This window comes from Schistocerca piceifrons, chromosome 1, assembly GCF_021461385.2.
Source record: "Schistocerca piceifrons isolate TAMUIC-IGC-003096 chromosome 1, iqSchPice1.1, whole genome shotgun sequence".
NCBI classification, from domain to species: Eukaryota; Metazoa; Arthropoda; class Insecta; order Orthoptera; family Acrididae; genus Schistocerca; species Schistocerca piceifrons.
In genome coordinates this window covers 257474467-257500817 of record NC_060138.1, presented here as the reverse complement: position 1 = coordinate 257500817, position 26351 = coordinate 257474467, and positions in this window count along the sequence as shown.

Here is a 26351-nt window from a genome sequence, read left to right as displayed (position 1 = left end):
TAAATTCTGGTTCCAATGCTGGATCCCCTGTCTCTTCTAAATTGACTCATGTTTCTTCTTCTATCACATCACACAAATCTTCCCTCTCGTAGAGCCTTCAATGTACTCTTTCCACCTATCCGGTCTCTCCTCTACACTCATTAGTGCAACTCCTGTAGCACTATTAATGTTACCACCCTTGCTTTTAGCTTCACCGAAGGTTATTTTGACTTTCCTGTAGATTGTCGTTCCTTCCGACTGTTATTTCTTTTTCGATTTCTTCGCATTTTTCATGCAGCCATTTCGTTTTAGCTTCTCTGCTCCTATTTATTTCATTCCTCAGCGACTTGTAATTCTGTATTGCCGAAGTTCGCTGAACATTTTTGTACTTCCTCCTTTCATCGATCAGTTGAAGTATTTCTTCTGTTACCCATCGTTTCTTTGCAGTTCCATCCTTCCCAACGTCTGTGATGTCCCTTTTTAGAGATGTCCATTCGTCTTCAGCTGTACTGCCTACTGAGCGTTTCCTTATAGCTGTATCTATATCTTAGAGAACTTCAAACATATCTCGTCATTCGTGAGAACTCCCATATCAAACTTCTTTGCGTATTGATTCTTTCTGACAAATGTCTTAAACTTCACCCAACTCTTCATCACTACTACATCGTGATCTGAGTTGATATCTGCTCCTGGCTACGCCTTAGAATCCAGCATCTGATTTCGGAATCTCTGTCTGACCATGATATAATCTAACTGAAATCTTTCCGTATCACGCGGCCTTTTCCAAGTATACCTCCTCCTCTTGTGATTCTTGAACAGGATATTCGCTATTACTAGCTGATATTTATTACAGAATTCAATTATCATTTCTCCTGTCTCATTTCTTATCCCAAGCCGATATTCGTATGTAAACTTTCCTTCTAATGCTTCCCCTATAACTGAATTCCATTCTCGCCAGTACGAAAACGAAACAAAGTTCCTATTACCTCCGAATAGAAAACATCGTTCACTAGGCTGAAAACAGCACAGATTGCACCAGTCTAAAAGGAGGGTAACAGAAGTTATCCGCTATACGTCCGACCAGTGTCCTTCTGTTGTAGGATCATAGAACACTGAAAAGAACTACCTCCTCCATACGATACAACATCAAAACATCGGTCGAGCGTAACGCAAATCGCCCTTTTCTCACATGAAGTCCTCACAGCCATTGGCCTCGGCAGTCAGATACACAGCAATACATTATTACTCCACGTCTGGTTATAAATATGTTATAATCGCAGTACCGATTTAGTCGCCAAGCTGCCATCTTTACGTGTGGTAAATCCCCCAAAAAAACATCAAAAGATGTACAACAGTTCCAGACAGGCACTTTGATCATCGCGAAGTCCAAAATACCTTAAGGAACAGACGTAGTAAGTTATTTCTTGACTTCTGAAAATCATTTGACTTAATGCCACATCAACACATACTAATGAGAGTACGAACAAATAGGATATAAAACGAAATTCATGACTGACTTGAAGATTTCTGGTAATGTGGAACCAGTGTATTATCCTGGATCGAGAATCATCGACAAATATGTAAGTAGTCAAGGGCCTGTCACAGGTATGTGTTACCTGTTGGGACCATTGTTGTTCATGTTCTATATTAATGACACAGAAGATGCTTATAATACTTAAGTCGGTAAAATATCGGGAATTCGGCTCTAAGCAAATTGTATCTGATTCAAATATTTCGGCTGTAAACTGTTCAGCCATCTTAGCAGCGAGCACAAAATACTACCGGAAAAAAAATCGATACACCAAGATGGTGCTGTGCGACATAAACGAAAGATGGTAAGCGTGTTTCTACATCTGAAACATGATGTCAACTCAAATTTCGTGACAGTCGCGTAAGACCGGCTGTAGTGGCGCCACTGTGAGTATACAAATCGTCTTTGCTTTAAATACACACTGCAATGGCCGTGAGGCTTAGTTACCTTTGAGAGTGGACCTGGTGACTTGACGACATTTAAGAATACCTTTAAGGCGACAAAGACGTCATTATTGAAAGAGGTCATGTAGTAGTCCTACAAGAAGCTAGGCATTCCTTCTGCGATATTGCAGAAAGACTTTGCACTAATGTACCCACGGTGTATGATTGCCGGTACCGATCGTCGCGACAATGATCGCAAGAAGCTCGGACTCCGGATGGACTCGTGGAACTACCGAGAGCGAAGACCATCGTGTTCGGCGCATGGCTGTGGCACATCGTTCAGTTTCTGCAGCAGCAATTTGAGCAGCAGTTGGCACCACAGTGACACAACTTCAAGGACAGCTTCTAATCAGAGGCCCTGTAGCCTGCATTCCACTTACCCTAAAACACCACCACTTGCGACTTCAGAGGTGTCAAGCGAGACCGCACTGGAGGGCAACGTGGCGGTCTGCTGTGCTTTATGATGAAAGCTGATTCTCCCCGTTGCCAGCGATGGTCGTGTGTTGGTTAGGAGGCCAGCTGAGGGCCTGAAATCAATCTGTGTGCTGGACACACCTTGAGTTGTACTCTGGAAAGCGACGTCGTATGACAACAGGAGCACACTTGTTATCCCACGCCCCTTGACTGGAAATCTGTACGTCAGTCTGGTAATTCGACATGTTGTGCTGCCAGTCTTGAACACCATTCGAGGGGTGTATTCCAAAAGGAACCCTCACCCACATACCACTGTTGTAAGCCAACATGTTCTACAGAGTGTCGATATGTTACGCTACGTCACCAGAGCTGTCTACAATTTAAAAGCTGTTGGACGCCATCAGACAACAACTCCAACGTCATCCACAACCGGCATTAGCCGTCCCTATATTCACCGACGAAGGGCAACAGGCATCCAACTCCATCCCACAAACTCACGTCCGGGAACTGTACAACACAATTCACGCTGGTTTGCACATTTTCATTCAACATTCTGGGTTTTACATCGGTTAGTAGTGTGTCAGCACTTCACATTCGCAGCGGCTTATCTTGCTCTTACATTAACCTGTGATTTTGCAATGTTAATCACTTAAATATTTTACCTAGACAGGTGTGTTCCCGAATTTTCGTTACTCTGTGTGTGCAAGTGTGTGTATGCTTTCATAATCTCCTTGGTTCAAATGGCTCTGAGCACTATGGGACTCAACTTCTGAGGTCATCAGTCCCCTAGAACTTAGAACTACTTAAACCTAACTAACCTAAGGGCATCAGACACATCCATGCCCGAGGCAGGATTCGAACCTGCGACCGTAGCGGTCGCGCGGTTCCAGACTGTAGCGCCTAGGACCGCTCGGCCACTTCAGCCGGCTCATAATCTCCTCGTTAAGAGTGTAATCTTAGATTAAAACTTTAACACAGTAAGATAAGTATTGTAGTTAAAAACTACGTGAGTGTGTGTGTGTGTGTGTGTGTGTGTGTGTGTGTGTTTTATGTGAGTGAGTGAGTGTGTGTGTGTGTATCTGTTGCAGTTTTTCACTGGTGTATTACTAATAGCCCTAGAAGTTTCGCAGATGATGCGATTATCTACAATGAAGTACAATCTGAAAAAAAAGCTGCACAATTATTCAGTCAGATCTTAACACGATTTCAAAATGCCGCAGAAACTGGAAAGTTACTTTAAATGTTCAAAGATGAAAAACTTCATTTTACAAAATACTAAAACGATATATACTAGATCATCAAAGAGACGCAACTGAAATCAGTCAATTCTCACAAATACCTCGGTATAATAACTTTATAAGAAATGAAGCGATAGCATAGGGTCATTCGTCAGTGAAAGATGTGCCAGACTTCGTTTCGTTGGTAGAATACTTCGAAAATGCAACCATTGTACAGAAGAGATTGCTTACACAGCCCCAAGCGACCCACTGTGGAATGCTTCTCAGGCGTATGGGAGTGACATTAGGGATATGGAATGTATACAAAGGATAGCACCACGAGTGATCAGTTTTACACAGACAAAACATACTGCCATAGGTAAACAGTCACTGTGTTGTAAGAATCTTAGTACATATGTCAGTCTCAGATCACTCAACCGTTATCTGTACTCGTTTTGATTTATTGTCATCAGCATATAGTTAAGAAGAATGAAAAAGGAGGATAGAAAAATACTAAGGAATTAAATAATAAATCAAATTGATATTCATAACCATACCTATACCAATACGTTACAAAGCAACTCATCAGTTCAACAGGTCTGGAGAGACGGTCACAAAGTAAACATTTCTACACCCGGATTGTTGGAATTGAACGCAACCTTTAACTACGTAATAGCTTAAAATAGGTAACTCGAAAGCTTGAAATTTAAGATTAAAATTACAAACAACGGAAAACTGATTGTCAGCTAAAGCCTGCTAGTGGTGAAAACTAGTAAAAACTTATTTGACTCCTTGTGTGAGTAACTTCAACTTTCTCTAGGAGCAGGAAAGATGTATCCCAGCTGCAGACGCGCTCTGCTACCAGCTGGTACTCAGGGTAAAATCTAAATTCTAAGGCCCCGCCAAGATCTTCTTCAGTTCCTTCTACTCGACTGGCGTTTCAACGCCTCTGCTGGAATGTTCTTCAGGAACGAAATCTTGCTGATTTACATAGTAGGCGGCAGTCGTTATAATGAACAGCCAGACTGAAACAACAGTTACGACAAATTACTATTAGGCAAGTATGAGCCGGTAGGAAAAGGGATATCAATAAAAGAAAGAAATTTTTGGTTGACTGTAACGATTTCTACATAACATGAAAAACTTTATTGTTAAACGTAACGAATTCAGCGATATATATAAATTTACTTTTCCATTCCGTAAATAGATGAATGAATAAAATTATTCATCAAAGATTGTACTAATAGGAGTCTACAAATAAAAATTAGCTGAATGAGTTGGTGTTACAGATGAAACAATTCCCTGGTGTTCTGCATATATCACTAGTTTGATCACCAACGACCTATCGTTACTTAAGCCGTTATCAGGTGACAACAGAATGTCACAACTTACATGTGCAGAATATAAATAAAACGGTGAGATACCAGGTGTTTGCAGGATGTTACAAAACTGCAAACTTCGAGGGTTCGTAGAGGAACAAACTGAGGATAGGAAACCGTGTCCGGAAACGGAAACGTCATCCAATGACGCTACAGAACGTCGAAGTTACTGGCCACAGCGCCAGCCGCTAGGCTACCCCTGCGTCAGCAAACGCCACTTTGTACGCCGACAGATTGCAGGCTGAACGTCTCGTAATATTGTTCAGAAATTGCGACTGACTGCCGCGATCGCCAATGGAGAAGACGGAGCTAGCAGCTGTGCAAACAGGCCTTGTCTGCTATGAATAAGATGCTCTTTTCCCTCGGTGAATGACTGTTTCAGACGCGGTTTTCCATCTGCACTTTGTCTCCTGTACACCGAGAAACACTGGAGATTTTAAAGGGTTCGCATTCGTAGGAGACAAGACCTCTGGTTTGTAAACACATTGTATCTGATCGCTTTATGTATTTTCTGCACGTGAAATTCGAGACATTCTGTCGTCACCTGACAACGACCTAAGAATAGGATACCGAATAATACTTGCAAAAAATCAGGAAATGTTTCTTCTGTACTATCATCTCAGGTATCTTTTATTTGTAGATTCCTACGAATAAGATGTTTGGTGAATAATTTCATATATTCAACTATTTACGAAGTGGAAAAGTAAATTTAAAATCGAAGAGTCGTTAAGTCTTTTGAGTCTCATTGCAGTCGTTTCCCTAAGACTGCGCTGCTCCGTGCAACAGGCTATCACCTCGCGCTTCCAGTCATCGCCCTGCGCGCAGCACCCCGAACTTTCTCCAGCCCCATCCCACCTCCTGTTGACGTAGTCCCTCCGGAGGTAATTTTTTATTTTTTATCACCACAGCGTCTCCACCGAGCCTCCAAGGGCGGAGGCTACTCCGAAGCAAGACACAGCACCAGCTATTAAATCGCGGCACTTGCTAATTGGTTCAGACCGTCCATCAAACTGCTGTGCCGATAATGATCCTGGTTTCTAATTACCGCTCTGTCGATATTAATTACTGCGAAAACGAAATCAATTACCAGACTTTCGATATAAATAGTGTCTCTGCGTGCCTATTCCAGTATGGATAATAATTAATGATGTGACGCCGGGGTTACTCATTAGTCGAAATTACGTCTACCTTTTAAGTGTAAATAAAGGGAAGAGCGTCAGCGATAATGGATGTTAGACTTTATTGGCTTAATAACCGCTGATGACGTAACGAGCTATTTTTGAACGCAACCCACTCATTTGGTCCTTACAAAATTTTTTTATAAAATCAGTGTTGAATCTACACGTAGATCTAAACGTTAATTTTATTATACACGGTTCTATCGCTGAACTACAAGCAGAAACGGTAACTGCATCCCAAAGGCTTGTATCACAACCGAATATTTCTATGTGTCAGATGTAACAAGCGATAGACGGTGGTCGATCTTGAAAGAAATTGACTGAGGATGGAATTATCTTTGAGCCAAAGGTAACAGGATGATGTTTCTTAATTCGCATACCGGCAGCTGTAATTCTTCCGTTCTGCGCTTCCTTGTCGTGTCCAGCTTCAACAATACACAGAGTGAACCTGAACTGTAACGACTGAATTTCGCAAGCTGCTCAGCGATATTTTCTGAGTATTTTGCTATAACAGTCCCGTGGTTCCTGGTTACAGATAATTACTCTCCACTTTTTCCTTATCCCTATTTGCATTTGTATCCGTATTGCAATGATAATATGTGCACCACAGTGCGAATGTCGAGGCTATGTGATGTGTGCCTTGTTTGAAAACTAATTTGTCCCATACACTGACGGTACTTGCTGTTCACAGCATTAAGCCCAATTTAGTTCTCGTCCCCAAGCTGGATGATAATACTACTGGCTTCTGATTCTGATCTGCTTTTCCTGTTGTGTTAGTTGCAGGCTAATAGTGATACACAGCAATACAGATAGGTCTGCCAATGGGGAATTGGCGTTGTGCACTTCGTGTATGGATTCACTGGGTACAATTGTAGAACGGCTCAACAATGGCCTACTGCCCTTTCCCCACCGCGATGGCCGCCACACCACAGTACGAGGGCTACTTTTTTTTCCAACCATCAATCGGTCGCAAACTGCAAACCACAGTGAAAATAAAAAATGTTTTATTTGCAACATTTATCTACACCTTCCATACACTTCTCTACATAGTCACCGCCCAAATTTATAAGTCTGTCGTAGCGTGGTAGCAACTTTGTAATACCCTTGTCATAGAAGGCAGTCTTTCGTAATTTCCATCAGTCCCCTGTACTGGTCTGCAGTTCGTTGTGTGTGCGAAAACAGTGTTCATATTAGTGAAGAGTGAAGAAATAAAAACCAGAGGAATCGAAGTCTGGGCTGTTTAGTGGGTGATTAGACACTTCCCATCTAAAATGCTGCAGCAACACCTTCGTGTGCGGTCGAGAACTGTCCCAAGGAAGGAAACGCATGACAGTTACGTTATGTGGGCTGCATGAAATCAGGCGAAACCCCTCACCAGGCACTTCACACTTCGCGGGACTAACTTGCTGCGCATTCAGGATTAAAAAGTGCATAGTGACGCGGTAAATATTACAAACACTGTATAACACATCTGTGTAAAGCTTCGCTGGATTTTCACTGTGGTTTTAATTTCGCAACCGAGCAGAGTTTGAAAAACAAATGTTCACGTACCTATGCACTGAAGGTTATTCATTAACACTATGCCGTCCGGCGACACCACAGTGGTGTTGTGTGCATAGAATCATGCAGTGGCCAGCGACAGCATTTTAGTATTTTTGCATTTGGTTGGTGTTTTGTTTAGGTATCAATAAGTTACACACGTCAACAAGTTTTTTGTTTTTATAAGTACTTGTGCCCTTTCATCATGGTAGACGAAAGAGACGACACGATTATTTACGATGAGTGCACGGACGTCTTGTCTGACGCTCCGGACGACTTGGCCGATCGGAAAGAAGACATTGGGTATCAAGAAAATGAAAGTAAAGCAGAATCGTCGGCAGATAGTGAAATATGTCCAAGAAGAATTCGGCAAACGCTACGGTTGCAAGTGATTCGGATGAATCAGACGAAGAAGACAGTGCATAGTGGTCAGACTTTGATTTACCGAGGACCAATATTAATTTTGAAGGATCTCCGGGTCCTAACGTATGTCCCAAAAATACACAGAGCGCCGAGGATATCGTAAAAATTATAGATGGCAACGAAACCAACAAGTACTACAGTCAGATTTGCAGTAGAAGGAAACTGGATAGAAAAATGCCAAATTTGCCGACGTTAGAGACCAGGACTTAGAAAATGGTTTGGGCTTGCTATCCTTATGGGAATTGTAAAAAAAGCAAGGATCGGTTATTATTGGTCAACGAATTCGTTGACAGACACACCGACATTTCGCAAAGCGATGTCCCGCAACCGATTCAGACAAATATTAACATTATTACATTTTTCCAGCAACAACATTAAACCGGATAATGACGACCGGCTTTTCAAAGTGCAATTCGTATTTGATTATTTTTCCAAAAAGTTTAAAGAAACTTTTAATCTAAGTCAAAACATTTCAATTGATGAAGGAATGATACCGTGGCGTGGACGGTTAAATTTTAAAGTTTACAATCCGTCGAAATTTACGAAATATGCCACACTCATTCGGATGCTGCGTGATTCGAGTACGGGATGCATTTCCTTATTCAAGATACATTCCAGCGCTGGACAGCCTTCAGCAAAAACAGTGATGGAACTACTGACATCTTGTTATGGAAAGTGGCATCACCTCTACATGGATAATTATTATAACAGTGCAGAAATTCCAGAGAAGTTACTTGAAGAGAAAATTCGAGTTAGCGGAACTATATGGCAAAATAGAGGACTTCCGGAAAAATTAGAGCGTGCAAAAGTCAATGCGTTTGAACTTGTCGTTAACGGAAAGGTGAAGTACTCGCACAGGTATGGAGAGCTTGAAAACTTTGACTGGCACTCAAAGAAAATGTAGAAAAATCTATTACACAATAAAAAAACATAAAGGTGTATTAGACTACAACAAATACATGCAAGGAGTGGATCGTGCAGACAAATATTTGAGTTAATACCATATATACAAAAAAACTATAACAGGATCAAAAAAGGTTTGCATGTACCTTTTTAATTGCGCATTTCAATACAGAACAGAAGAGTTTCCGATTTCACGATTTTTTCCTATTTCCGAAACGAATAAACGAAAACGAAGAAACTGCCATCCATTTTCCAGAAGCAAAAAAAGAATAACAGACTTAATGTGCAAGTCTTGTAGAGTTGCGTTACATCTTGGAGACTGTTTTTCTGCATGTCACATGAAAGAGAAATCCTAAGTACCAAAGACAATTTAAAAAAAATACGTGAAATACACAAATTTTGTATGTATTTACGTATGTATATCTTCGAAATTTCATGAAAGTAGAGGAACAGGGTTGAGTACTTGTAAGAAATAACGATGAGATTAGTAAAACTTAACAATTTATAATCGCCGATAATGTCAAGAACGGCCGGCGACAAGCCAAGTAACCGAATTAGTGCTGCCGGCGCCAAGCGAATAAATTTGTACTAGACGTGCGGAAGGCAAAGTGATAATCTGCGTTGTACCTTTTGGTGATTACATACTGCAGCATATTACACAGACACGAATGTATTATCAGGGAAAGAAAGGTAAATGGGAGTAACACACTTGATAAATCATAATTACATTATTAATAAGGAGCCACCAGAGACAAAGCGGCTCAGAAAATGTGCCAGAACAATTTTCGACATTTTGTCAGTGAAGCCTTGGTCAACCTGTGGATCAACGGCAGTGGTAGGCACAATTACGACAAAGGGCTGGCAGCCCGTTAATTAGAGACTTGTGACGTCAGGGAATGGAAACAGTAAGAACCAATCAAGGACCGGTTATCTACTAATGAATCGATTAATTATTGACGGAATATTGCATTACATGCCACAATGATAGACCCGCACCCAGCGTTGCCTAAAGGTAAGTTGAGCATCCGAAGCGCTTAGTGGCTGTAGAGTAATTAACAGTCATATATACATTACGGCTTGCAGGGTCATCATGCCACGCTTCAGGGACTGATCGCTCCTATATCGCTCGAGCAGCTACAGTGACTGACGGTAATTGCAAGTATAATTGCAAGTACTATCTTGACTGTGTCTCTCTTGAGAGATAAATATATAATGTAAAAAATCTTTTCCTTCATGTGTCAATTACTACATTAAATAAAAATACATTTTCAACAGAGGTACAGAAGCACTGATTACCTAACCCAAACACAGCTCTGGTACAGTTTCATACACACTGTCTGATCAAAACTCTCCGGACATGTTACCAGTGAATATCTGTGTGGAGTGTGCCTACACTTTGCCTTTTTGACGACTTTTTGCTGGGGACACTTTCAGGGAGGTGTTTCAATGTCCATGGGGGAATGTCAGCCCATCGTTACTCAAGAGTAGAAACCAGGAACGTTAGTCATGAACGCTGGTCTCTAGAGCAAAATCGAAGTTCTAATTTATTCCAAAGGTGATCCGTTGCGTTCTGGTCAGAACGCTGGGTAGGCCAATCCATTTCATGGATGTTGTTATCCGCACACAATTGCCTTGCAAACGACACGGTGCAATTAACATGTTCCAGATATCTGCCAAATCCAAACCTTCCCATCGCACTGCCACAGGATGTAGCGTGATTAATCATTCCAAAATACGCGTTTCCATTCACTGTTCAGTGACGTAGCTCTTACGCCACGTCAAGCATCGGTTATCATAGGCTACAAAAATGTCTGGCTTACGAGGAGCTGTTCAACCACTGAACCCGATACTGTTAGCTCTCTACACTCAGTGCACTAGCTGGACTGATGGTACTTTGAATTTACTAGTGATTTCTTCCAATGATTTCAAGCGATCTTTTACAAACGCCGTTCGCAAGGCTTCGAGGTCCCTGCCTGTCACTATACGAGTTCTACCTGGTCTTGGTATAGCTGTACTGTGCTTCGCATTTCCCGGTCACAAGCGTGTCAACAGTCGACATGGGCAGCTTTAGAAGAACTGAAATGTCCCATGGATTGGTTACTTAGATAACATCCAATGACTAGTCCATGTTTGAAGTTACTGCGTTCTTCTGACTGCCCCATTCTGTTGTTTCTTCTTCTGTACTGAAAGTAATTTACTCACGTCCTCCCTTTATACTGGTGGATTCAAAAATAGTTCAAATGGCTCTAAGCACTATAGGACCTGAAACGTCCCCTTAGAAAAATTATTGAATTACTGTGCTGATAAACCTCTTACGTTATTAGCTTTTCAAACAGCTGAGCAGAACTGAACGTACTGAGACATTTCTCTCTTTACTTATTTTGATCATCACTAAACCGACACACAATATTTTTAGCGCAACGCAATCTGACTTTTAATAATCCCTACAAAAGAATGGCCCTAACTAACATTAACCTATACCCTTCACAAATCACTTACCTCACAAAAATCTTCGTTACTCGAACTACTGGAATACAGCGAGCGCCAGTACTGCCAGCTAAATAAAAGATTCAAACTACTGAAGGCACTAACTATTGATAGGCATAGTTAGCAAATAAAAGATTTTCATAGAGAACAAACAATGTATTTACCTTAATAATGTTCAAAGTTCATAATATATAGCAGTTCATGACATCCAGTCTTTCAAATTTACTGTCTCTGATGGACACACGTCCAGATCACCCGCTCTCAAAACTCCGCCATCTCTCTCCCCACATCCACCACTGCTGGCGGCTCACCTCCAACTGCGCAACGCTAAACACTGTTAACAGCCAACTGTCCAACAGTACAATAGTAAATTCCAACAATGCAAACCAGTCACGTCCTCCCTTTACACTGGTGGATTCAAAAATGGTTCAAATGGCTCTAAGCACTATGGGACTTAACATTTGAGGTCATCAGTCCCCTAGACTAAGAACTACTTAAACTTAACTAACCTAAGGACATCACACACATCCATGCCCGAGGCAGGATTCGAACCTGCTACCGTAGCAGAAGCGCGGCTCGCGACTGAAGTTCCTAGAACCGCTCGGCCACAACCAACGGCCTGATGGGTTCACTTGAAAATCTAATTCAGCAGTGTCCGCATACTTTTGATCAAATAGTGTGTACATCTCTCATACGGAGTGCTGAGATACTAGATTTTAAGAGTGAAAACAGTCGTATTCGTCGAGGAAGAAGAAGGAATGGTGCAAATACAAAACATGACGGACGCAATTAGCATCTCACTGTGTGAGAATCTCAAGTGTGATACGGAAGTGCTAAACAAAATTAACAGTCCGGAGAATTCGTGGATTACTGAAAAGATTTCAGAAACAACGGAATATGACTCCATATCTTTGCTCCCAGAGGAAGCACAAAGACTGGCTGAAAAGTAATTCCTCTCAAGCTTTTATTCTGTTCTCAGTGTTAGCTGAGGTAGAGTACGTCATGCGAGTTAGTCAGTCGACCTTCCCGTTTTACTGACGCAAGCTGCAACCCTCTGCCGCTAAAGGGAGAATTTAAAGTATATTGGGGCGTCAGTGAGAATTAGGATCGAGTAGGTAGGCGTGTCAGGATAATCCGTGCAGCAGTGTGAACTGTTATGCCACAGTGGCTTAGTGGACAACGCACCAGCCTAGTACCCCTGGCTTTTGTCCAAATTTTCACTCGCCGTTGAAGTCTCAAATTCCTCTCCTGTGCCAGCTTCTTCATCTCAGCGTAGCACATTCAACCTATGTGCTCAATTACTTGCTGGATGTATTCCCATCTTTGTCTTCCTCTACAGTTCTTACCCTCTCCATATCCCTCTAGTACCATTTAATTTACTCCATGATGTCGTAACATATGACTTATCATTCTGTCCCTTCTCCTTGTCAGTGTCTTTCACATATTCCTCTCCTCTCGAATCTGCGCAGAACTTCCTCATTCCATACCTATCACTCCACCTAGTTTCCAATATTTGTCTGTAGCACACATCTCAAATGGTTCGATTCTTTTCTGTCCCGATTTCCACAGAGTCCATGTTTCACTATCATACAATGCTGTGCAGTCTCAGTAATTTCTTCCTCAAATTAAGGCCTATGTTTGATACTAGCAGACTTCCCTTGGCCAGGAATGCCCCTTTTGCCAATGCTAGTCTGCTTTTGATGTCTCCTACCTGCGTCCGTCATTAATTATTTGTCTGCCTAGGTAGCAGAATTCCGTAACATCATCTGTTTCGTCACCGTCAATCCTGAAGTTAAGTTTCTCGCTGTTCTCGTTTCTACTACTTCTCAATACTTTCGTCTTTCTTCGATTTACTCTCAACTCATATTCTGTACTCATTAAACTGTTCATTCCTACTTCTCAATACTTTCGTCTTTCTTCGATTTACTCTCAACTCATATTCTGTACTCATTAAACTGTTCATTCCGTTCAGCATACCTTCTAATACTTTTTCACTTTAACTCAGGTTACCAGTGTCATCACCGAATCTTATCATTGATATCGTTTCACTTTGAATTTTAACTCCTCTTTTCAAACATTCATTTACATCCATCATTGTTCCTTCGATGTACCGATTATATAGTAGGAGCGAAAAACAACATTCCTGTCGTATACCCTTTTTAATACAAGCATTTCGTTCTCGTATTATTCCCTCTTGGCTCTAGTAAATGGTGTTCAAAAATGGTTCAAATGGCTCTGAGCACTATGGGACTTAACTTCTGAGGTCATCAGCCCCCTAGAACTTAGAATTACTTAAACCTAACTAACCTAAGGACATCACACACATCCATGCCCGAGGCAGGTGTCGAACCTGCGACCGTAGCGGTCGCGCGGTTCCAGACTGTAGCGCATAGAACCGCTCGGCCACTCCGGCCGGGTTAAATGTTGTACACCACGCGTCTCTCCTTGTAGCTTACCCCTATTTTCCTCAGGATTTCGAATACCTTGCACCATTTGAACGCTTTTTCCAGGTCGATAAATCCTTTGAATGTGTCTTGACGTTTCTTTAGTCTTGCTTTCATTGTCAACCGCAACGTCAAATTGCCTCTCTCGGGCCTTTACCTTTCCTAAAGCCAAACATCGTCATCTAGCACATCATAAATTTTATTTTTCATTCTTCTGTATATCATTCTTTCAGCAACTTGGATGCATCAGCTGTTAAGCAGATTGTGCGATAACTCTTGTCAGCTCTCGCAGACTTCGGAACTGTGTCGGTATTTTTCCGGAAGTCAGATGGTATGTCGTCAGACTCATACATTCTATAATCCAACTGAATAGTCGTTTTGTTGCCACTTCCCCCCCCCCCTCCCCCAGTGATTTTAGCAATTCTGATGAAATTTTATCTGTCCCTTCTGCATTGTTTGATTTTAAGTCCTCCAAAGCTCTCTTGAATTCTACTTCTAATACTGAATCCTCTGTCTCTTCTAAATCGATTCCTGTTCCTTCTTCTATCACATCGGGCAAATCTTTCTCTCGTAGAGGCTTTCAGTGTATTCTTTCCACCTATCCGCTCTCTCCTCTGCATTTAATAGTGTAATTCCCGTTAAACTCTGAATGGTACCACCCTTGCTTTTAATGTCACCGAAGGTTGTTTTGACTATCCCGTATGCTGTTTGTCCTTCCGACAGTCATTTCTTTTTCGATGTCTTCACATTTTTCACGCACCTGTTTCGTCTTAGCTTACCTGCACTACCTATTTCACTTCCATACATGGCTACACTCCATACAAATACTTTCAGAAACGACTTCCTGACACTTAAATCTATACTCCATGTTAACAAATTTCTCTTCTTGACAAACGCTTTCCTAGCCATTGCCAGTCTACATTTTATATCCTCTCTACTTCGACCATCATCAGTTATTTTGCTCCCCAAATAGCAAAACTCCTTTACTACTTTAAGTGTCTCATTTCCTAATCTAAATCCGGCAGCATCACCCGATTTCATTCGACTACGTTCCATTATCCTCGTTTTGCTTTTGTTGATGTTCATCTTATATCCTCCTTTCAGGACACTGTCCATTCCGTTCAACTGCTCTTCCAGGTCCTTTGCTGCCTCTGACAGAATTACAATGTCGTCGGCGAACCTCAAAGTTTTTGTTTCTTCTCCATGGATTTTAATGTAAGAAGTCCTTATCAGTACTTGACAGTGCCTGGGTGAAATGTTGAATATGCAGCTTTTTCGAGCATTCATATGTGACTGTGACACAATGTTGGACTGCACGTGAACGTGAGAGCAGCCATACATACACGTAGTCAAATTTCTGGTCGACCACATAATACCACCACAAGAGAGGGTCACAGTACTGTACACCAAGCACATCCTGACCCCTCCATATCAATCCTCGCCATCCATGAACAAGTAACGAAATTCGTTCAACATCTTGAGTCATCCTAGACTATCAAACGGATTAGGGACTTACCACAACACAAACAGTTACGAGTGATACTGTGGTGGGGAAGCGTGGCTGCTGATGAATGACGTCGCATTGTCTGTAGCAATGAGTTGCGGTTTTGCTCTATCATAGGTGACCATCCCCATGAAGTAAGGCGGCGACCTAGGGAGACATTCAATTCTTGTAATGTTTTTGAGAGGCACGTTGCTGTTACTCCTGGAGTCACGGTGCGGGGGGCTCCACACATGATACGTGTAACTATGAAGTTTCGCCATGTGTTTGAGGTTCTCCCGTAGCCAACAAGATCCACAGATCTGTCAACGATTGAATATGTGTTGAACCACTTTGGACGTCAACTGTATCCCAATCTCAGTAACCAGATTACCACAGACCAGCTACAATACCTGTGGAGCTGCTTGCCTAAGAAAGGGATACAACGACTCTGACACCCTTCCTAACCCAGTCAGTGCACGCAGCCAGGCTAGAGAGGTTGCAACGTCCTACTGGCAAGTGGGCTCACATTGCCAAGTTCTTCATAGATGGTTGGATCAAGGTGCTTTCGGAGTAGTAGGGCAAGGCCATCAAATAAAGTTCATTCGCGCAGCAAAAATGTTATTAAAACAAACCAGCACTGTTTTCCTAAATAAGATACAAAAAATATGTCAAAGATTTACAATACGATTACAAATACTTCAGGTGCTCAGTTCGCTTCCATTTGCAATCATTCCATTGTGAGCTGGACTCAAACCCAACACCAGTTCACAGTACTCGACGCACCGCTCTAAAGGCTGTGGCCGAATAGTGCAGCAAACGCTACTTGTAAAACATACGAATAAAATACATTTAACAGACACACTATACCAACTCACAAAGCGGGCAGCTCTTCCAAGTACCCCAAGTCACACATTGCATGGCCCACCCAAAGACAAAAATAACCTTTCGTGATACTGATAAATTATCTAAGCCATACATTTGAGAAGAAAAACAAATTAAAACAATAGCACTTGTGTCTGACAGCAATAGCTGTTAACCTTTCAATGGAAAACCACCAACAACATATCCTGGCAAACCTAGTACAAGCGTAATACAGCCAAGTTCAAATTTGTAAGAAACGATGCTGATTACGGAAGCCTAATCAAATAGAATTAATCAAATATGCAGCATCAAATAAGACAAGCTACGAATAATTCACATAGTAAGCATTTTCAACCAGATGCGTTCGCTGAGTTAGATCAAACCAGCTGAACAGGCTATTCTCCCTTTCCAACGTGGTACTCGTATTAATAAGGAGCAGTTTAAACCCTAAGACGAAAGCATTTAATTCCGACCCGTGAACACAAGAACAAGTTAAGGGCAAAAGCTATTTAACAGTAAACAATGAATGATCCATTATTTTCAAGTCTGTCGATACCAATAACGAACATAAAGTAAAAAAGTTTCATTTCGTGTCCCCCCAAGTGCTTCACTTTTTTGTCAGACAGTGTATGTGTTTTCATTGAAAAACAAAGTGTCCTAGTTGATAGGAAACATGTAATATTTATTTTGAGGGTATGACTGCTTGTTTCAAATTTGTTGTACCTAAAAATGATGTTTCCAAATCTTGGATATCTGAACTGTAACCATTTTAAAATCAAGACAGAAAATACAAAACACATTCTTTTCTACAAAAACGGTCCAAAGCTACTCAAAATAATACTCGATTCCACTCCGTGATTTACTCTCAAAACAGCATGCATTTTAAGTCTTTTTTTATCAGTTCAGAAGAGGGTTTGCCACTGTCTTGTTCCATCAGTTGATCAGGTTAATGGTTTGTTTCGAAACTATTAATCTCCATTTTGAATTATTAATATGCCACAAACGGGAAATTATGCACTGACTCTCGGTAACTGACTCCTACTTGAGATAGAGGGCCGGCCGGAGTGGCCGTGCGGTTCTAGGCGCTGCAGTCTGGAGCCGAGCGACAGCTACGGTCGCAGGTTCGAATCCTGCCTCGGGCATGGATGTGTGTGATGTCCTTAGGTTAGTTAGGTTTAAGTAGTTCTAAGTTCTAGGCAACTGATGACCTCAGAAGTTAAGTCGCATAGTGCTCAGAGCCATTTGAACCATTTGAGATAGAGAAAGAAATGGTCCACTGACAAAAGCTCTGTAAATTTCTGCTTGTCAGTGCCCTCGATTACGGCGAAAAAATACGTCACATGTGCGGCAAGCGGGGCAAACTCATTGTGGTTTACAATCCGGCCGTAAAATGTGCTCGACGCTTATCCTATTTACGACTGGATACGTCATGTAACAGAGTATTTTTCTGATTTAATTCCAAATGCGTAGTTGTATCTGCGCTTTAGCATCACACACTGGACATAATTCTGTGCAGTTCAGTTAATTTTTATATTTCTTGGCGACGTGAAAAAAAAATCAATGTAATAGCAACATAAATTACATTTTTCTTTTGTTTCCAACTTCCTTACAGTATAGGCTGTACGCGCAATACTTAAGAGATTCTGAGAAAAATCGGGGTACGCTACAGGGAAAGACGGATAATATACAGTATATACAACAACCAAGAATGAACGATAAGGACGGAAGACTAAGAATGTAGATGTAGTCTTTCGCGTATGCTGTTCAATATATACAGCGAAGAAGCAATTAAGAAAATAAAAATAAGGTTAAAAAATGGGATTAAATCTCATGGAGAAAGGATATCAGTGATGAGGTTTGCTTGTGATATTGCTATCCTCAGTGAACTGAATGAACCGTCTCAGTACATAATATGGATTTAGGGGAAATCGAAGAAAGACGAATGTAATGAGAAATAGCAGAAATGAAAATACTGAGCCAAATTGTTAATTGAGAACTAGACGAAGTTAAGAAATTCTGCTAACTTGCTAATTGATGACGAGCGAAGCAAAGAAGACGCAGAGGAGATTTTCACAAGCAAAGAGGGCTTCCCTGGCCAAGAGAAGTCTGCTATTTTTTTTTCTCGAACAGCGGCTTTACTCTGAGGAAGAAATTTACGAGAACGTATATTAGGATCATAGCATTCTATGGTAGTGAATCATGGACAGTGGGAAAACCAGAACAAAAGAGAATCAAAATGTTTCAGGTGTGGTGCTTCTGAAGGACGCTGAAAATTGGGCACACTGATAATGTAAGGAATGAGGAGGTTCTCCAGAGTATCACCAGAGACAGGAACATACGGAGAACACAGACGTGACGAGGACTCAGGAAGAGAGAACACGTATTAAGACATCAGGGAGTAATTTCCATCGTACTAGACGGTGCTGTAGTAGGTAAAAACTACAGGGGAAGACAGAGTGAAATACTTCCAACAGATAATTTGTGCTACTCTGAGGTGAAGAGGTTGGCACAGGACAGAATTCGTGGCGAGCCACACGAACTAGCCGGTACACTCACGAATAAAATTAAAAAAAAAAAACTGTATATACTTGTAAATGATTGTATGTAAAAACGATTAGGAGTGTGGTGTATTCCAAGGCTCATGAAAAAGATATTTAAAAAAAAAACCTGCGGGAACCCTACTCCAAGGCTCTCTCGCTTTTAATTTTGAAGAAGTAAGCGGGGGACACAAGGCAATTATTAGTACATGGGAGGCTCTCTAGAGAAACTGCAATGTAGACAAAACCATATCCGCGTACATCAGTGTCACGTGCCGTATGGCGAAAGTTCCAGGCTGACTCACCCTAAAGCCGTCGGCACACGGCCCTTGCTGTCGAACGAAGGTCGGTACTACACTATCAAATTTCTTTGATCAAATATTCCGTCAAATATATTTGACAAAGATCTTTGACGTAGCGCTAGAAGGGGTATTACACTGTCTTCATATTTTTCATCAAAGTTCAAGATGGCTGACAACAACAACTTATTAACCGCAGCAGTTGCATGTACCACAATTGCACTGTGTGCACATGCGGAAGATAAACGGGGGGGAAAAAGGAAACATACCTCGGTGAAGCCGTGGGTTTTACGACGGCACGATAAAAGCGTTCAACAAAACTTTGTTACGTGAGCTTATGGTGGAAGATGTCAAGTCGTACATCAATCACTTAACAATGGATGAGCATACATTTCTATATGTGCTCAGTGACGTGTATCCTCATATCACAAAACACAATATTCAATTAAGAAGTGCTACATCTGCAAGAAACAGGCTCACTGTAACACTCCGATTCTTTGCTACAGGAGAGGGTTAGGTTAGCTTACGTTAGGTCTCCAATCTTCTTAATCTATTTTTGTATTCAGGGTGCCTAACGTTGTAAAGCGTCTCATCAGCTTCATACATCTCTATTACTTTTTTTTGTAGTTGTCGGTACACACCAACTGTATTTATCGGAAATGTTTATAAAAACACTACAGACGACAGAACGCTGCAGCGATGGTAGCGCTCCATGTGGTAACATGTCACATTGCAGTGAACAGAAGACAAGCGACTTCTTTGATCAAATCTACAGTGAGGCCCTACATTTGATCAAATACTGGACGACATTTGACAAAGAAATTTGATAGTGTAATACCGGCCTTAACGTTGAGCGTGCCAAGTTCAACATGCTGCTGAACGCTCAGGAACGATGCGACTTGTGCATACGGTACGTGCAACCCAACGTGATATACGCGATCGCAACGCACTCCAGTTGAGGGATGTTTCTAGTTCGCAAATCACAATGTTTACTCAACGGGCGCGCGTAAAATTCCCACGTTACCACTATTAAAATACACATTTCCTCCATCGTCCACGAAAAGGGAAGTACCATGTCCAATCAATAAGGGCACAGACTCATAAAAGTTCCATTACAAACAGTGCGGTACAAATTTGGAATACTTCTCCGAATAAGATAAACATTACTTCATCATTCCCGCATTTAAGTAATACCCCAAGGTCAGTCTTACTTGATCACTGTTCCTATCCAGTAGCAGAATCATTGCAACATGTGAATTACGAAGTGTAAAAGAAAAAGGAGAAAAATATCTTTATACAAGTAGCGCAAGCTGTACTGTAGATTAAGGCAATTGAACAAAGTCACCCCTCAAAAAAAGGTGAACTTATATTTACATAACATCAACTATTGTACTATATACTTATATTAAACTAATAATAAAGTATCAGAACCTAACAAAAACGTGAATGTTAGGAAAAGAAATTGGAGGTGTGAAGGCGCGAACCACCACCCCACCTAACTACTCTATACAGGACAGCGACGCTCCTCATTACGCTTTTTTTTTCTTTTTAATCTTCTTTTGCTCGTTTTTGTTCGTTGAATCTGATCGGGGTGGACGTCGTAAGACATCCTTTTGAGTTCGTTGTTGATCTATTAACTCAGTTTTTTTTTAATTACAGAGGGCAGCTAAGCCTCTGACCGAACACGCTGAGCTACCGTGCCGGCGCCAACACTACATTCCTTTTATCTCGTCATATTATCTTACGCCTTTCTGAAAACCTTAATCGTAGATATGTTACTAATTGAAATTTAATTATAACAAATTGTACCAAGAACATCGCGTTTAGGGTGAATCTTCAGTGTGTCGCTGCTTCCAAATAGATTACTCTCATAATACGCAAGTTACAATAATTCTTTTGCCACGAATATGATGTTTCTCATTATTTCATTGGAACGAATCACACAATTAACAACGGGTTTTCCAGTGATTCTCAATTTGCTGCTGCTCAGAAACGGCATATATACATATGGGCTTGAAATGAATGCCAATATGACGCCTCGCAATTCTGTACTTGAAGGGAGACGGCGTGCGTGTGACGTAGGTGGCGTTGTGCCATCTCATTGGTCAACGCTCAGACGCACGCTCAGAATATCTGACATGCCAGATATTGCTCTGCACGTTCGGAAAGATTTCCGAACGTGCTGTTCCACGCTATAACGTCAGAAAGTTCGGATGCACGGTCCGTGTGCCGACGGCTTAAGCAAGGTGCGCCAAGTCAGAAATGTACACAGGAGTATGGTAGATTGTCGACGACGATCTTCGGTCCGATGCCACCGCAATTAAGAAGTCGAGAACAGACAAAAATATCCTTTACACTGTTTACTTGTTAAATGTAGTTCAGTGCTGTGTAGGTTGAATAACAATGATACTCATAACTATAACATGGTTCCGGTATTCTAATCTTAATTTCGTAATTAATCTCCATAATTATCTCCTATCAATTTTTATAACGGATCTGCACTGGATTAATGACATTAACGCCGTATTTGTAATGAAATTGAGCCATTCAAATTGTTTATAACAGTAATTTAAAATTAACACCAGTAACCTTCCTATTCCCACGGCTTAAACAATCAAATTCATGTGAATGAAATAGTTTCAAATTATTGATTCATTTAAAAATGAGTTAAAGTGTTAATATCTGCGTCATGCAAGTAAAATTTACATGGCTGAAGGTGAGTATTTTATGAAGCATCTGCGCTCTCTTTTAAGAAAAGTTAGTTTTCCATGTACCTCAAAGATTATGACGACATACCTCCTCGATTATGTGTCTTACAATAATAAAATTGTGTGGGTAAACTCAATGTTATATGAGGATTCTGTAAGGAAAATGTTTTACGAGTAGAGTCGGCATTGAAGATAAATCAAAACATTATGCCTTCCACCGACGTTTCAAGCTTGAACAACGAAACTGAAAGCGATTCACTCACATTTTTACCGTCATCATTTCTTTCTTTTGCTGATGCGTGGGGGTCAGAAAAAGTTTCGAGGAAATTTGAAATTATATGTAAAGCTTGTTGGAAGTCGCCACGTGCGTTCATTCTCTAATACTTGATGAAAATGTTCCGGGTAATTTGCATACCGTTACGTACGCTGCCTCAAAACGTATGCACAGTTTCTAACTTTAATAACTGACTCATTGTGTTATACTACCAACGTAAGATTGTATGTGTTAATGTGAAGATTACGATAGCGCTCTGATTTTTAAATTCGTCAATAATTAGATGAAATACTAAAAATCAAATTATTGTTATCCCTGGAAGCTGCAACTGGGAACTGGGCACCGGGTCACCAGTTTCAGGCATTTAAACTGGCTCAACAACTGAAGTACTTACAAAATGCCTTCATTCTTAAAATCATAAAGTAATTAGTGTCATTCAAATAATTTTAAGTAGTTCGTTCGTTAATAATCATCATGGAATATATTTTCTTACATTTTGAACTTATTTCATGTATCGATGATTTTACTGAATCGATCTTACTATGACTTAACATGCAATATTCCAGCGATGATTCATCGTTCTGAGTTTGATATTGTTTGACCGCTGTTTTTCTCTATGTACACAAATGATTTGTCGGACAGGGTGAGCAGCAATCTGCGGCCGTTTGCTGATGATGCTGTGGTATACAGGAACGTATCGGAGTTGAATGATTGTATGAGGATACAAGATGACTTAGACAAAATTTCTAATTGATGTGATGAATAGCAGCTACCTCAAAATGTAGATACATGTAAATTAATGCAGATGAGTAGGCAAAACAATCCCGTAATGTACGAATACAACATTAGCAGTGTGCTACTTGACACAGTAGAGGAATTTCTCTTGTTTTCAGGCGTTCTCAGTACCGGCACAGCAATACTGTTTTGGTCGATGTTATAAGGACAAATTAGTCAGTCAACCAGACTGTTGTCCCTGCAGCTACTGAAAAGGCTGTGGTCCCTCTTCAAGCACGAAAAACTCCCCACCAATGGCAAGGTCCGTGCTTCAAGGGCGGGGTGCGTTTTACGGATCGGAGCGTGGAGTATCAGATCCCTTAATTGGGCAGGTAGGTTAGTAAATTCAAAATAGGGAAATAGTGTGAATTAGTGACGTTCGGTGATAGGAATAGCAGGATTTCTGTTCAGGTGAATATAAAATTATAAATACAAAATCAAACAGGGATAATGCAGGAGTTGGTTTAATAATAAATAAAAAATAGGAACGCGCATAAGCTGCTATGAACAGCATAGTAAATCCATTATAGTAGCCAAGATAGACGAAGCCCCACCCACCAGAGAAGAAAGAGTTCATGTGCCAACGAGCTCCTCAGATGAGGAAGAGATTGAAGAAACGTATATGAGATAAAAGGAATTATTCAGATTGTCCATAAAAAGAAGCTGAATTTATGCGGCTGCACGACAGAAATTTATGGAACAATCTTTACGCAGCGAAAACATGAAGATGCTTAACAATTACTCAGATAGTAAAGGGAGAGAAAAATGTAGTAGTCATAAAGGATGTACCGTCCCCAGTAGAAATATTACAAAAACTTGAAAGTGGTATTTAAAAAAATTAATATTGGTTTATATGCGAACATTAACCGCTCAGGCGATATGCAATTTTCTCTATGTATTATTCTTATTGTCATATAAAATTCTGTGCAGTCATTTTTGGGTACAAAGAATAAAAACGATTCACTCTGACAATAATGGACCACTTAGTTGGAAAAGGAACCATCTTTTATCCGTTATCACTCTCTCTCTCTCTCTCTCTCTCTCTCTCTCTCTCTCTCTCTCTCTCTCTCTCTGCCTTCGATGCGAGTAGTCAGACATCTTGGCGAGTGTAGTTGAATGCAAGCATTATTGTACTCGTAATCAGATAATATATTAGTTTCATGCTATTATTCACTTTTAATTCTAAGAGGTGAGCCCTATCTCATGTCCGCTTCCTTTGAATATCAGCAATTCAAGTTATTTTCAGTGCAAGAATTGCAGCCACAGCCGCCATTACGTGGCAGTTTTAATTTATGAAATTAGCGGAAGCGAATTCTTCGCCCGCTTCAATTATAACACACATTTTTTTCCCAGCCGCTGCAACGAAAGACATAGCTTTAAGATTTTTATTTTCAGTCTAACAGCCGATATACAGAGCCACGACTGACTACAATCCATTACAAAACAAAATGGTATGAAATTATTCTCTCGCGCGTGTGTGGTAAAATGCAAATAATAATCAGAGATCTCGTGTTTGAGCAAAAACGTTTAGCCGAGGCAAGAACCTAAAATGTTTATTTCATTTTTCAACTTATATGTAACGTGTTACAAGACCAGTGTGTCTTACAATTATTAACGTGATTAATGATTTTGCTAAGGATTAACTTTCATTGAACAAACCGTCTTACAAAAAGCATTTTAATTGATATCCAAGAAAAAAATCAAAATTAAGCTAATAACCAAATTAGCAATTAATTTTGAGAAAAGCCCACCACCTAATAACGACATTCAAATAAAAAGAAAAAGAAATATATTTTATACTATCATAAATAACGCGAGAGGGACTGGGATTCGATAATAAGAGAAGGAAAAGTATGGACTGGGTGAAAGGCATGAAAAAAGAAGCCGCCAAGCAGAATTTTGCACAGAGCATAATTTAATCATAACTACACTTTTTTTCTGAGACATCAGTGTCCTGGTTGTTTTGATGCGGTCCGCCTCGAGTTCCTCTCCTGTGCCAACCTCTTCATCTCAGAGAAGCACTTGCAACCTACGTCCCCAATTATTTGCTGGAAATAATCCATTCTCTGTCTTTCTCTACAGTTTTGCCTTCTACACCTCCCTCTAGTACCGTGGAAGTCATTCCCTCATGTCTTAACAGATGCACTATCATCCGGTACCTTCTCCTTGTCATTGTTTCCACATATTCCTTTCCTCTCCGATTCTGCGCAGAACCTCGTATTTCCTTTCCTTATCAGTCCACTTACTTTACAACATTCATCTGTAGCACTAGATACCAGTCTACCTAACTTCCAACATTCGTCTCTAGCTCCACATCCCAAATGCTTCGATTCTCTTCTGTTCTGATTTTCCAAAGTCCATTTTTCACAACCATACAATTCTGTGCTCCAGACGTACATTCTGAGAACTTTCTACCTCAAATTAAGACCTACGTTTGATACTAGTAGACTTCTCTGAGCCAGGAATACCCTTTTTTCCAAAGCTATTCTGCTTCTTGTGTCCTCCTTGCCCCGCCCGTCGTTGGTTATTTTGCTGCTTAGGTTCTGAATTCGTTAACTTCATCTACCTCGTGACGATCAATCCTGATGTTAAGTTCTCGCTATTCTCATTTCTCCTACTTCTCTTTACTCAACTCTTTCTTCGATTTAATCTCAATCCATATTCTGTACTCATAAGACTGTTCATTTTATTCAGCATATTCTGTAATTCTCCTTCCCTTTCACTCAGGATAGCAAAGTCATAAGCAAATATTGTCGCTGATGTCTTTTCACATTCAATTTGAACTCCACTCTTGAACCTTTCTATTATTTCTGTCATTCCTTCTTCGATGTACAGATTGTACAGTAGGGGCGATAGACTATATCCCTGTCTTACACCCTATTTAATCCGAGAACATCGTTCTTCGTCGTCCTTTGTTATTATTCCCTCTTGACACTTGTACATATTGTATATTACCCCTATATTTCTCAGGATTTCGAATATCTTGCACCATTTGACATTGTGGAATGGTTTTTCCAGGTCGAAAGTCGTATGAACGTGTCCTGAGTTTCTTTAGTCTTCCTTCCATTATCAACCGCAACGTTAGAGCTGCCTCTCTGATGCCTTTACCTTTCGCAAAGCCAAACTGATCCTCTTCTAACACATCTTCAATTTTCCTTTCCATTCTTCTGTATATTATTCTTGTAAGCATCTTGAATGCGTGTGCTACTAAGCTAACTGTGCGATAATTCTCGCAATTGTCAGCTCTTGCAGTCTTCGAAATTGTGCGCATTTTTCAGAAAGTCAGATAGTACATCGCCAGACTCATACATTCCGCACACCAACGTGATTTGTCGTTTCGTTGCCACTTCCCCCCCACTCCCCCCCCCCCCCCATCCCCCCAGTGAGTTTAGAAACTCTGATGGAATGTTTCCTATCCCTTCTTTCTTATTTGATCTTAAGTCTTCCAATGCTCTTTTAAACTCAGATTCTAATACTA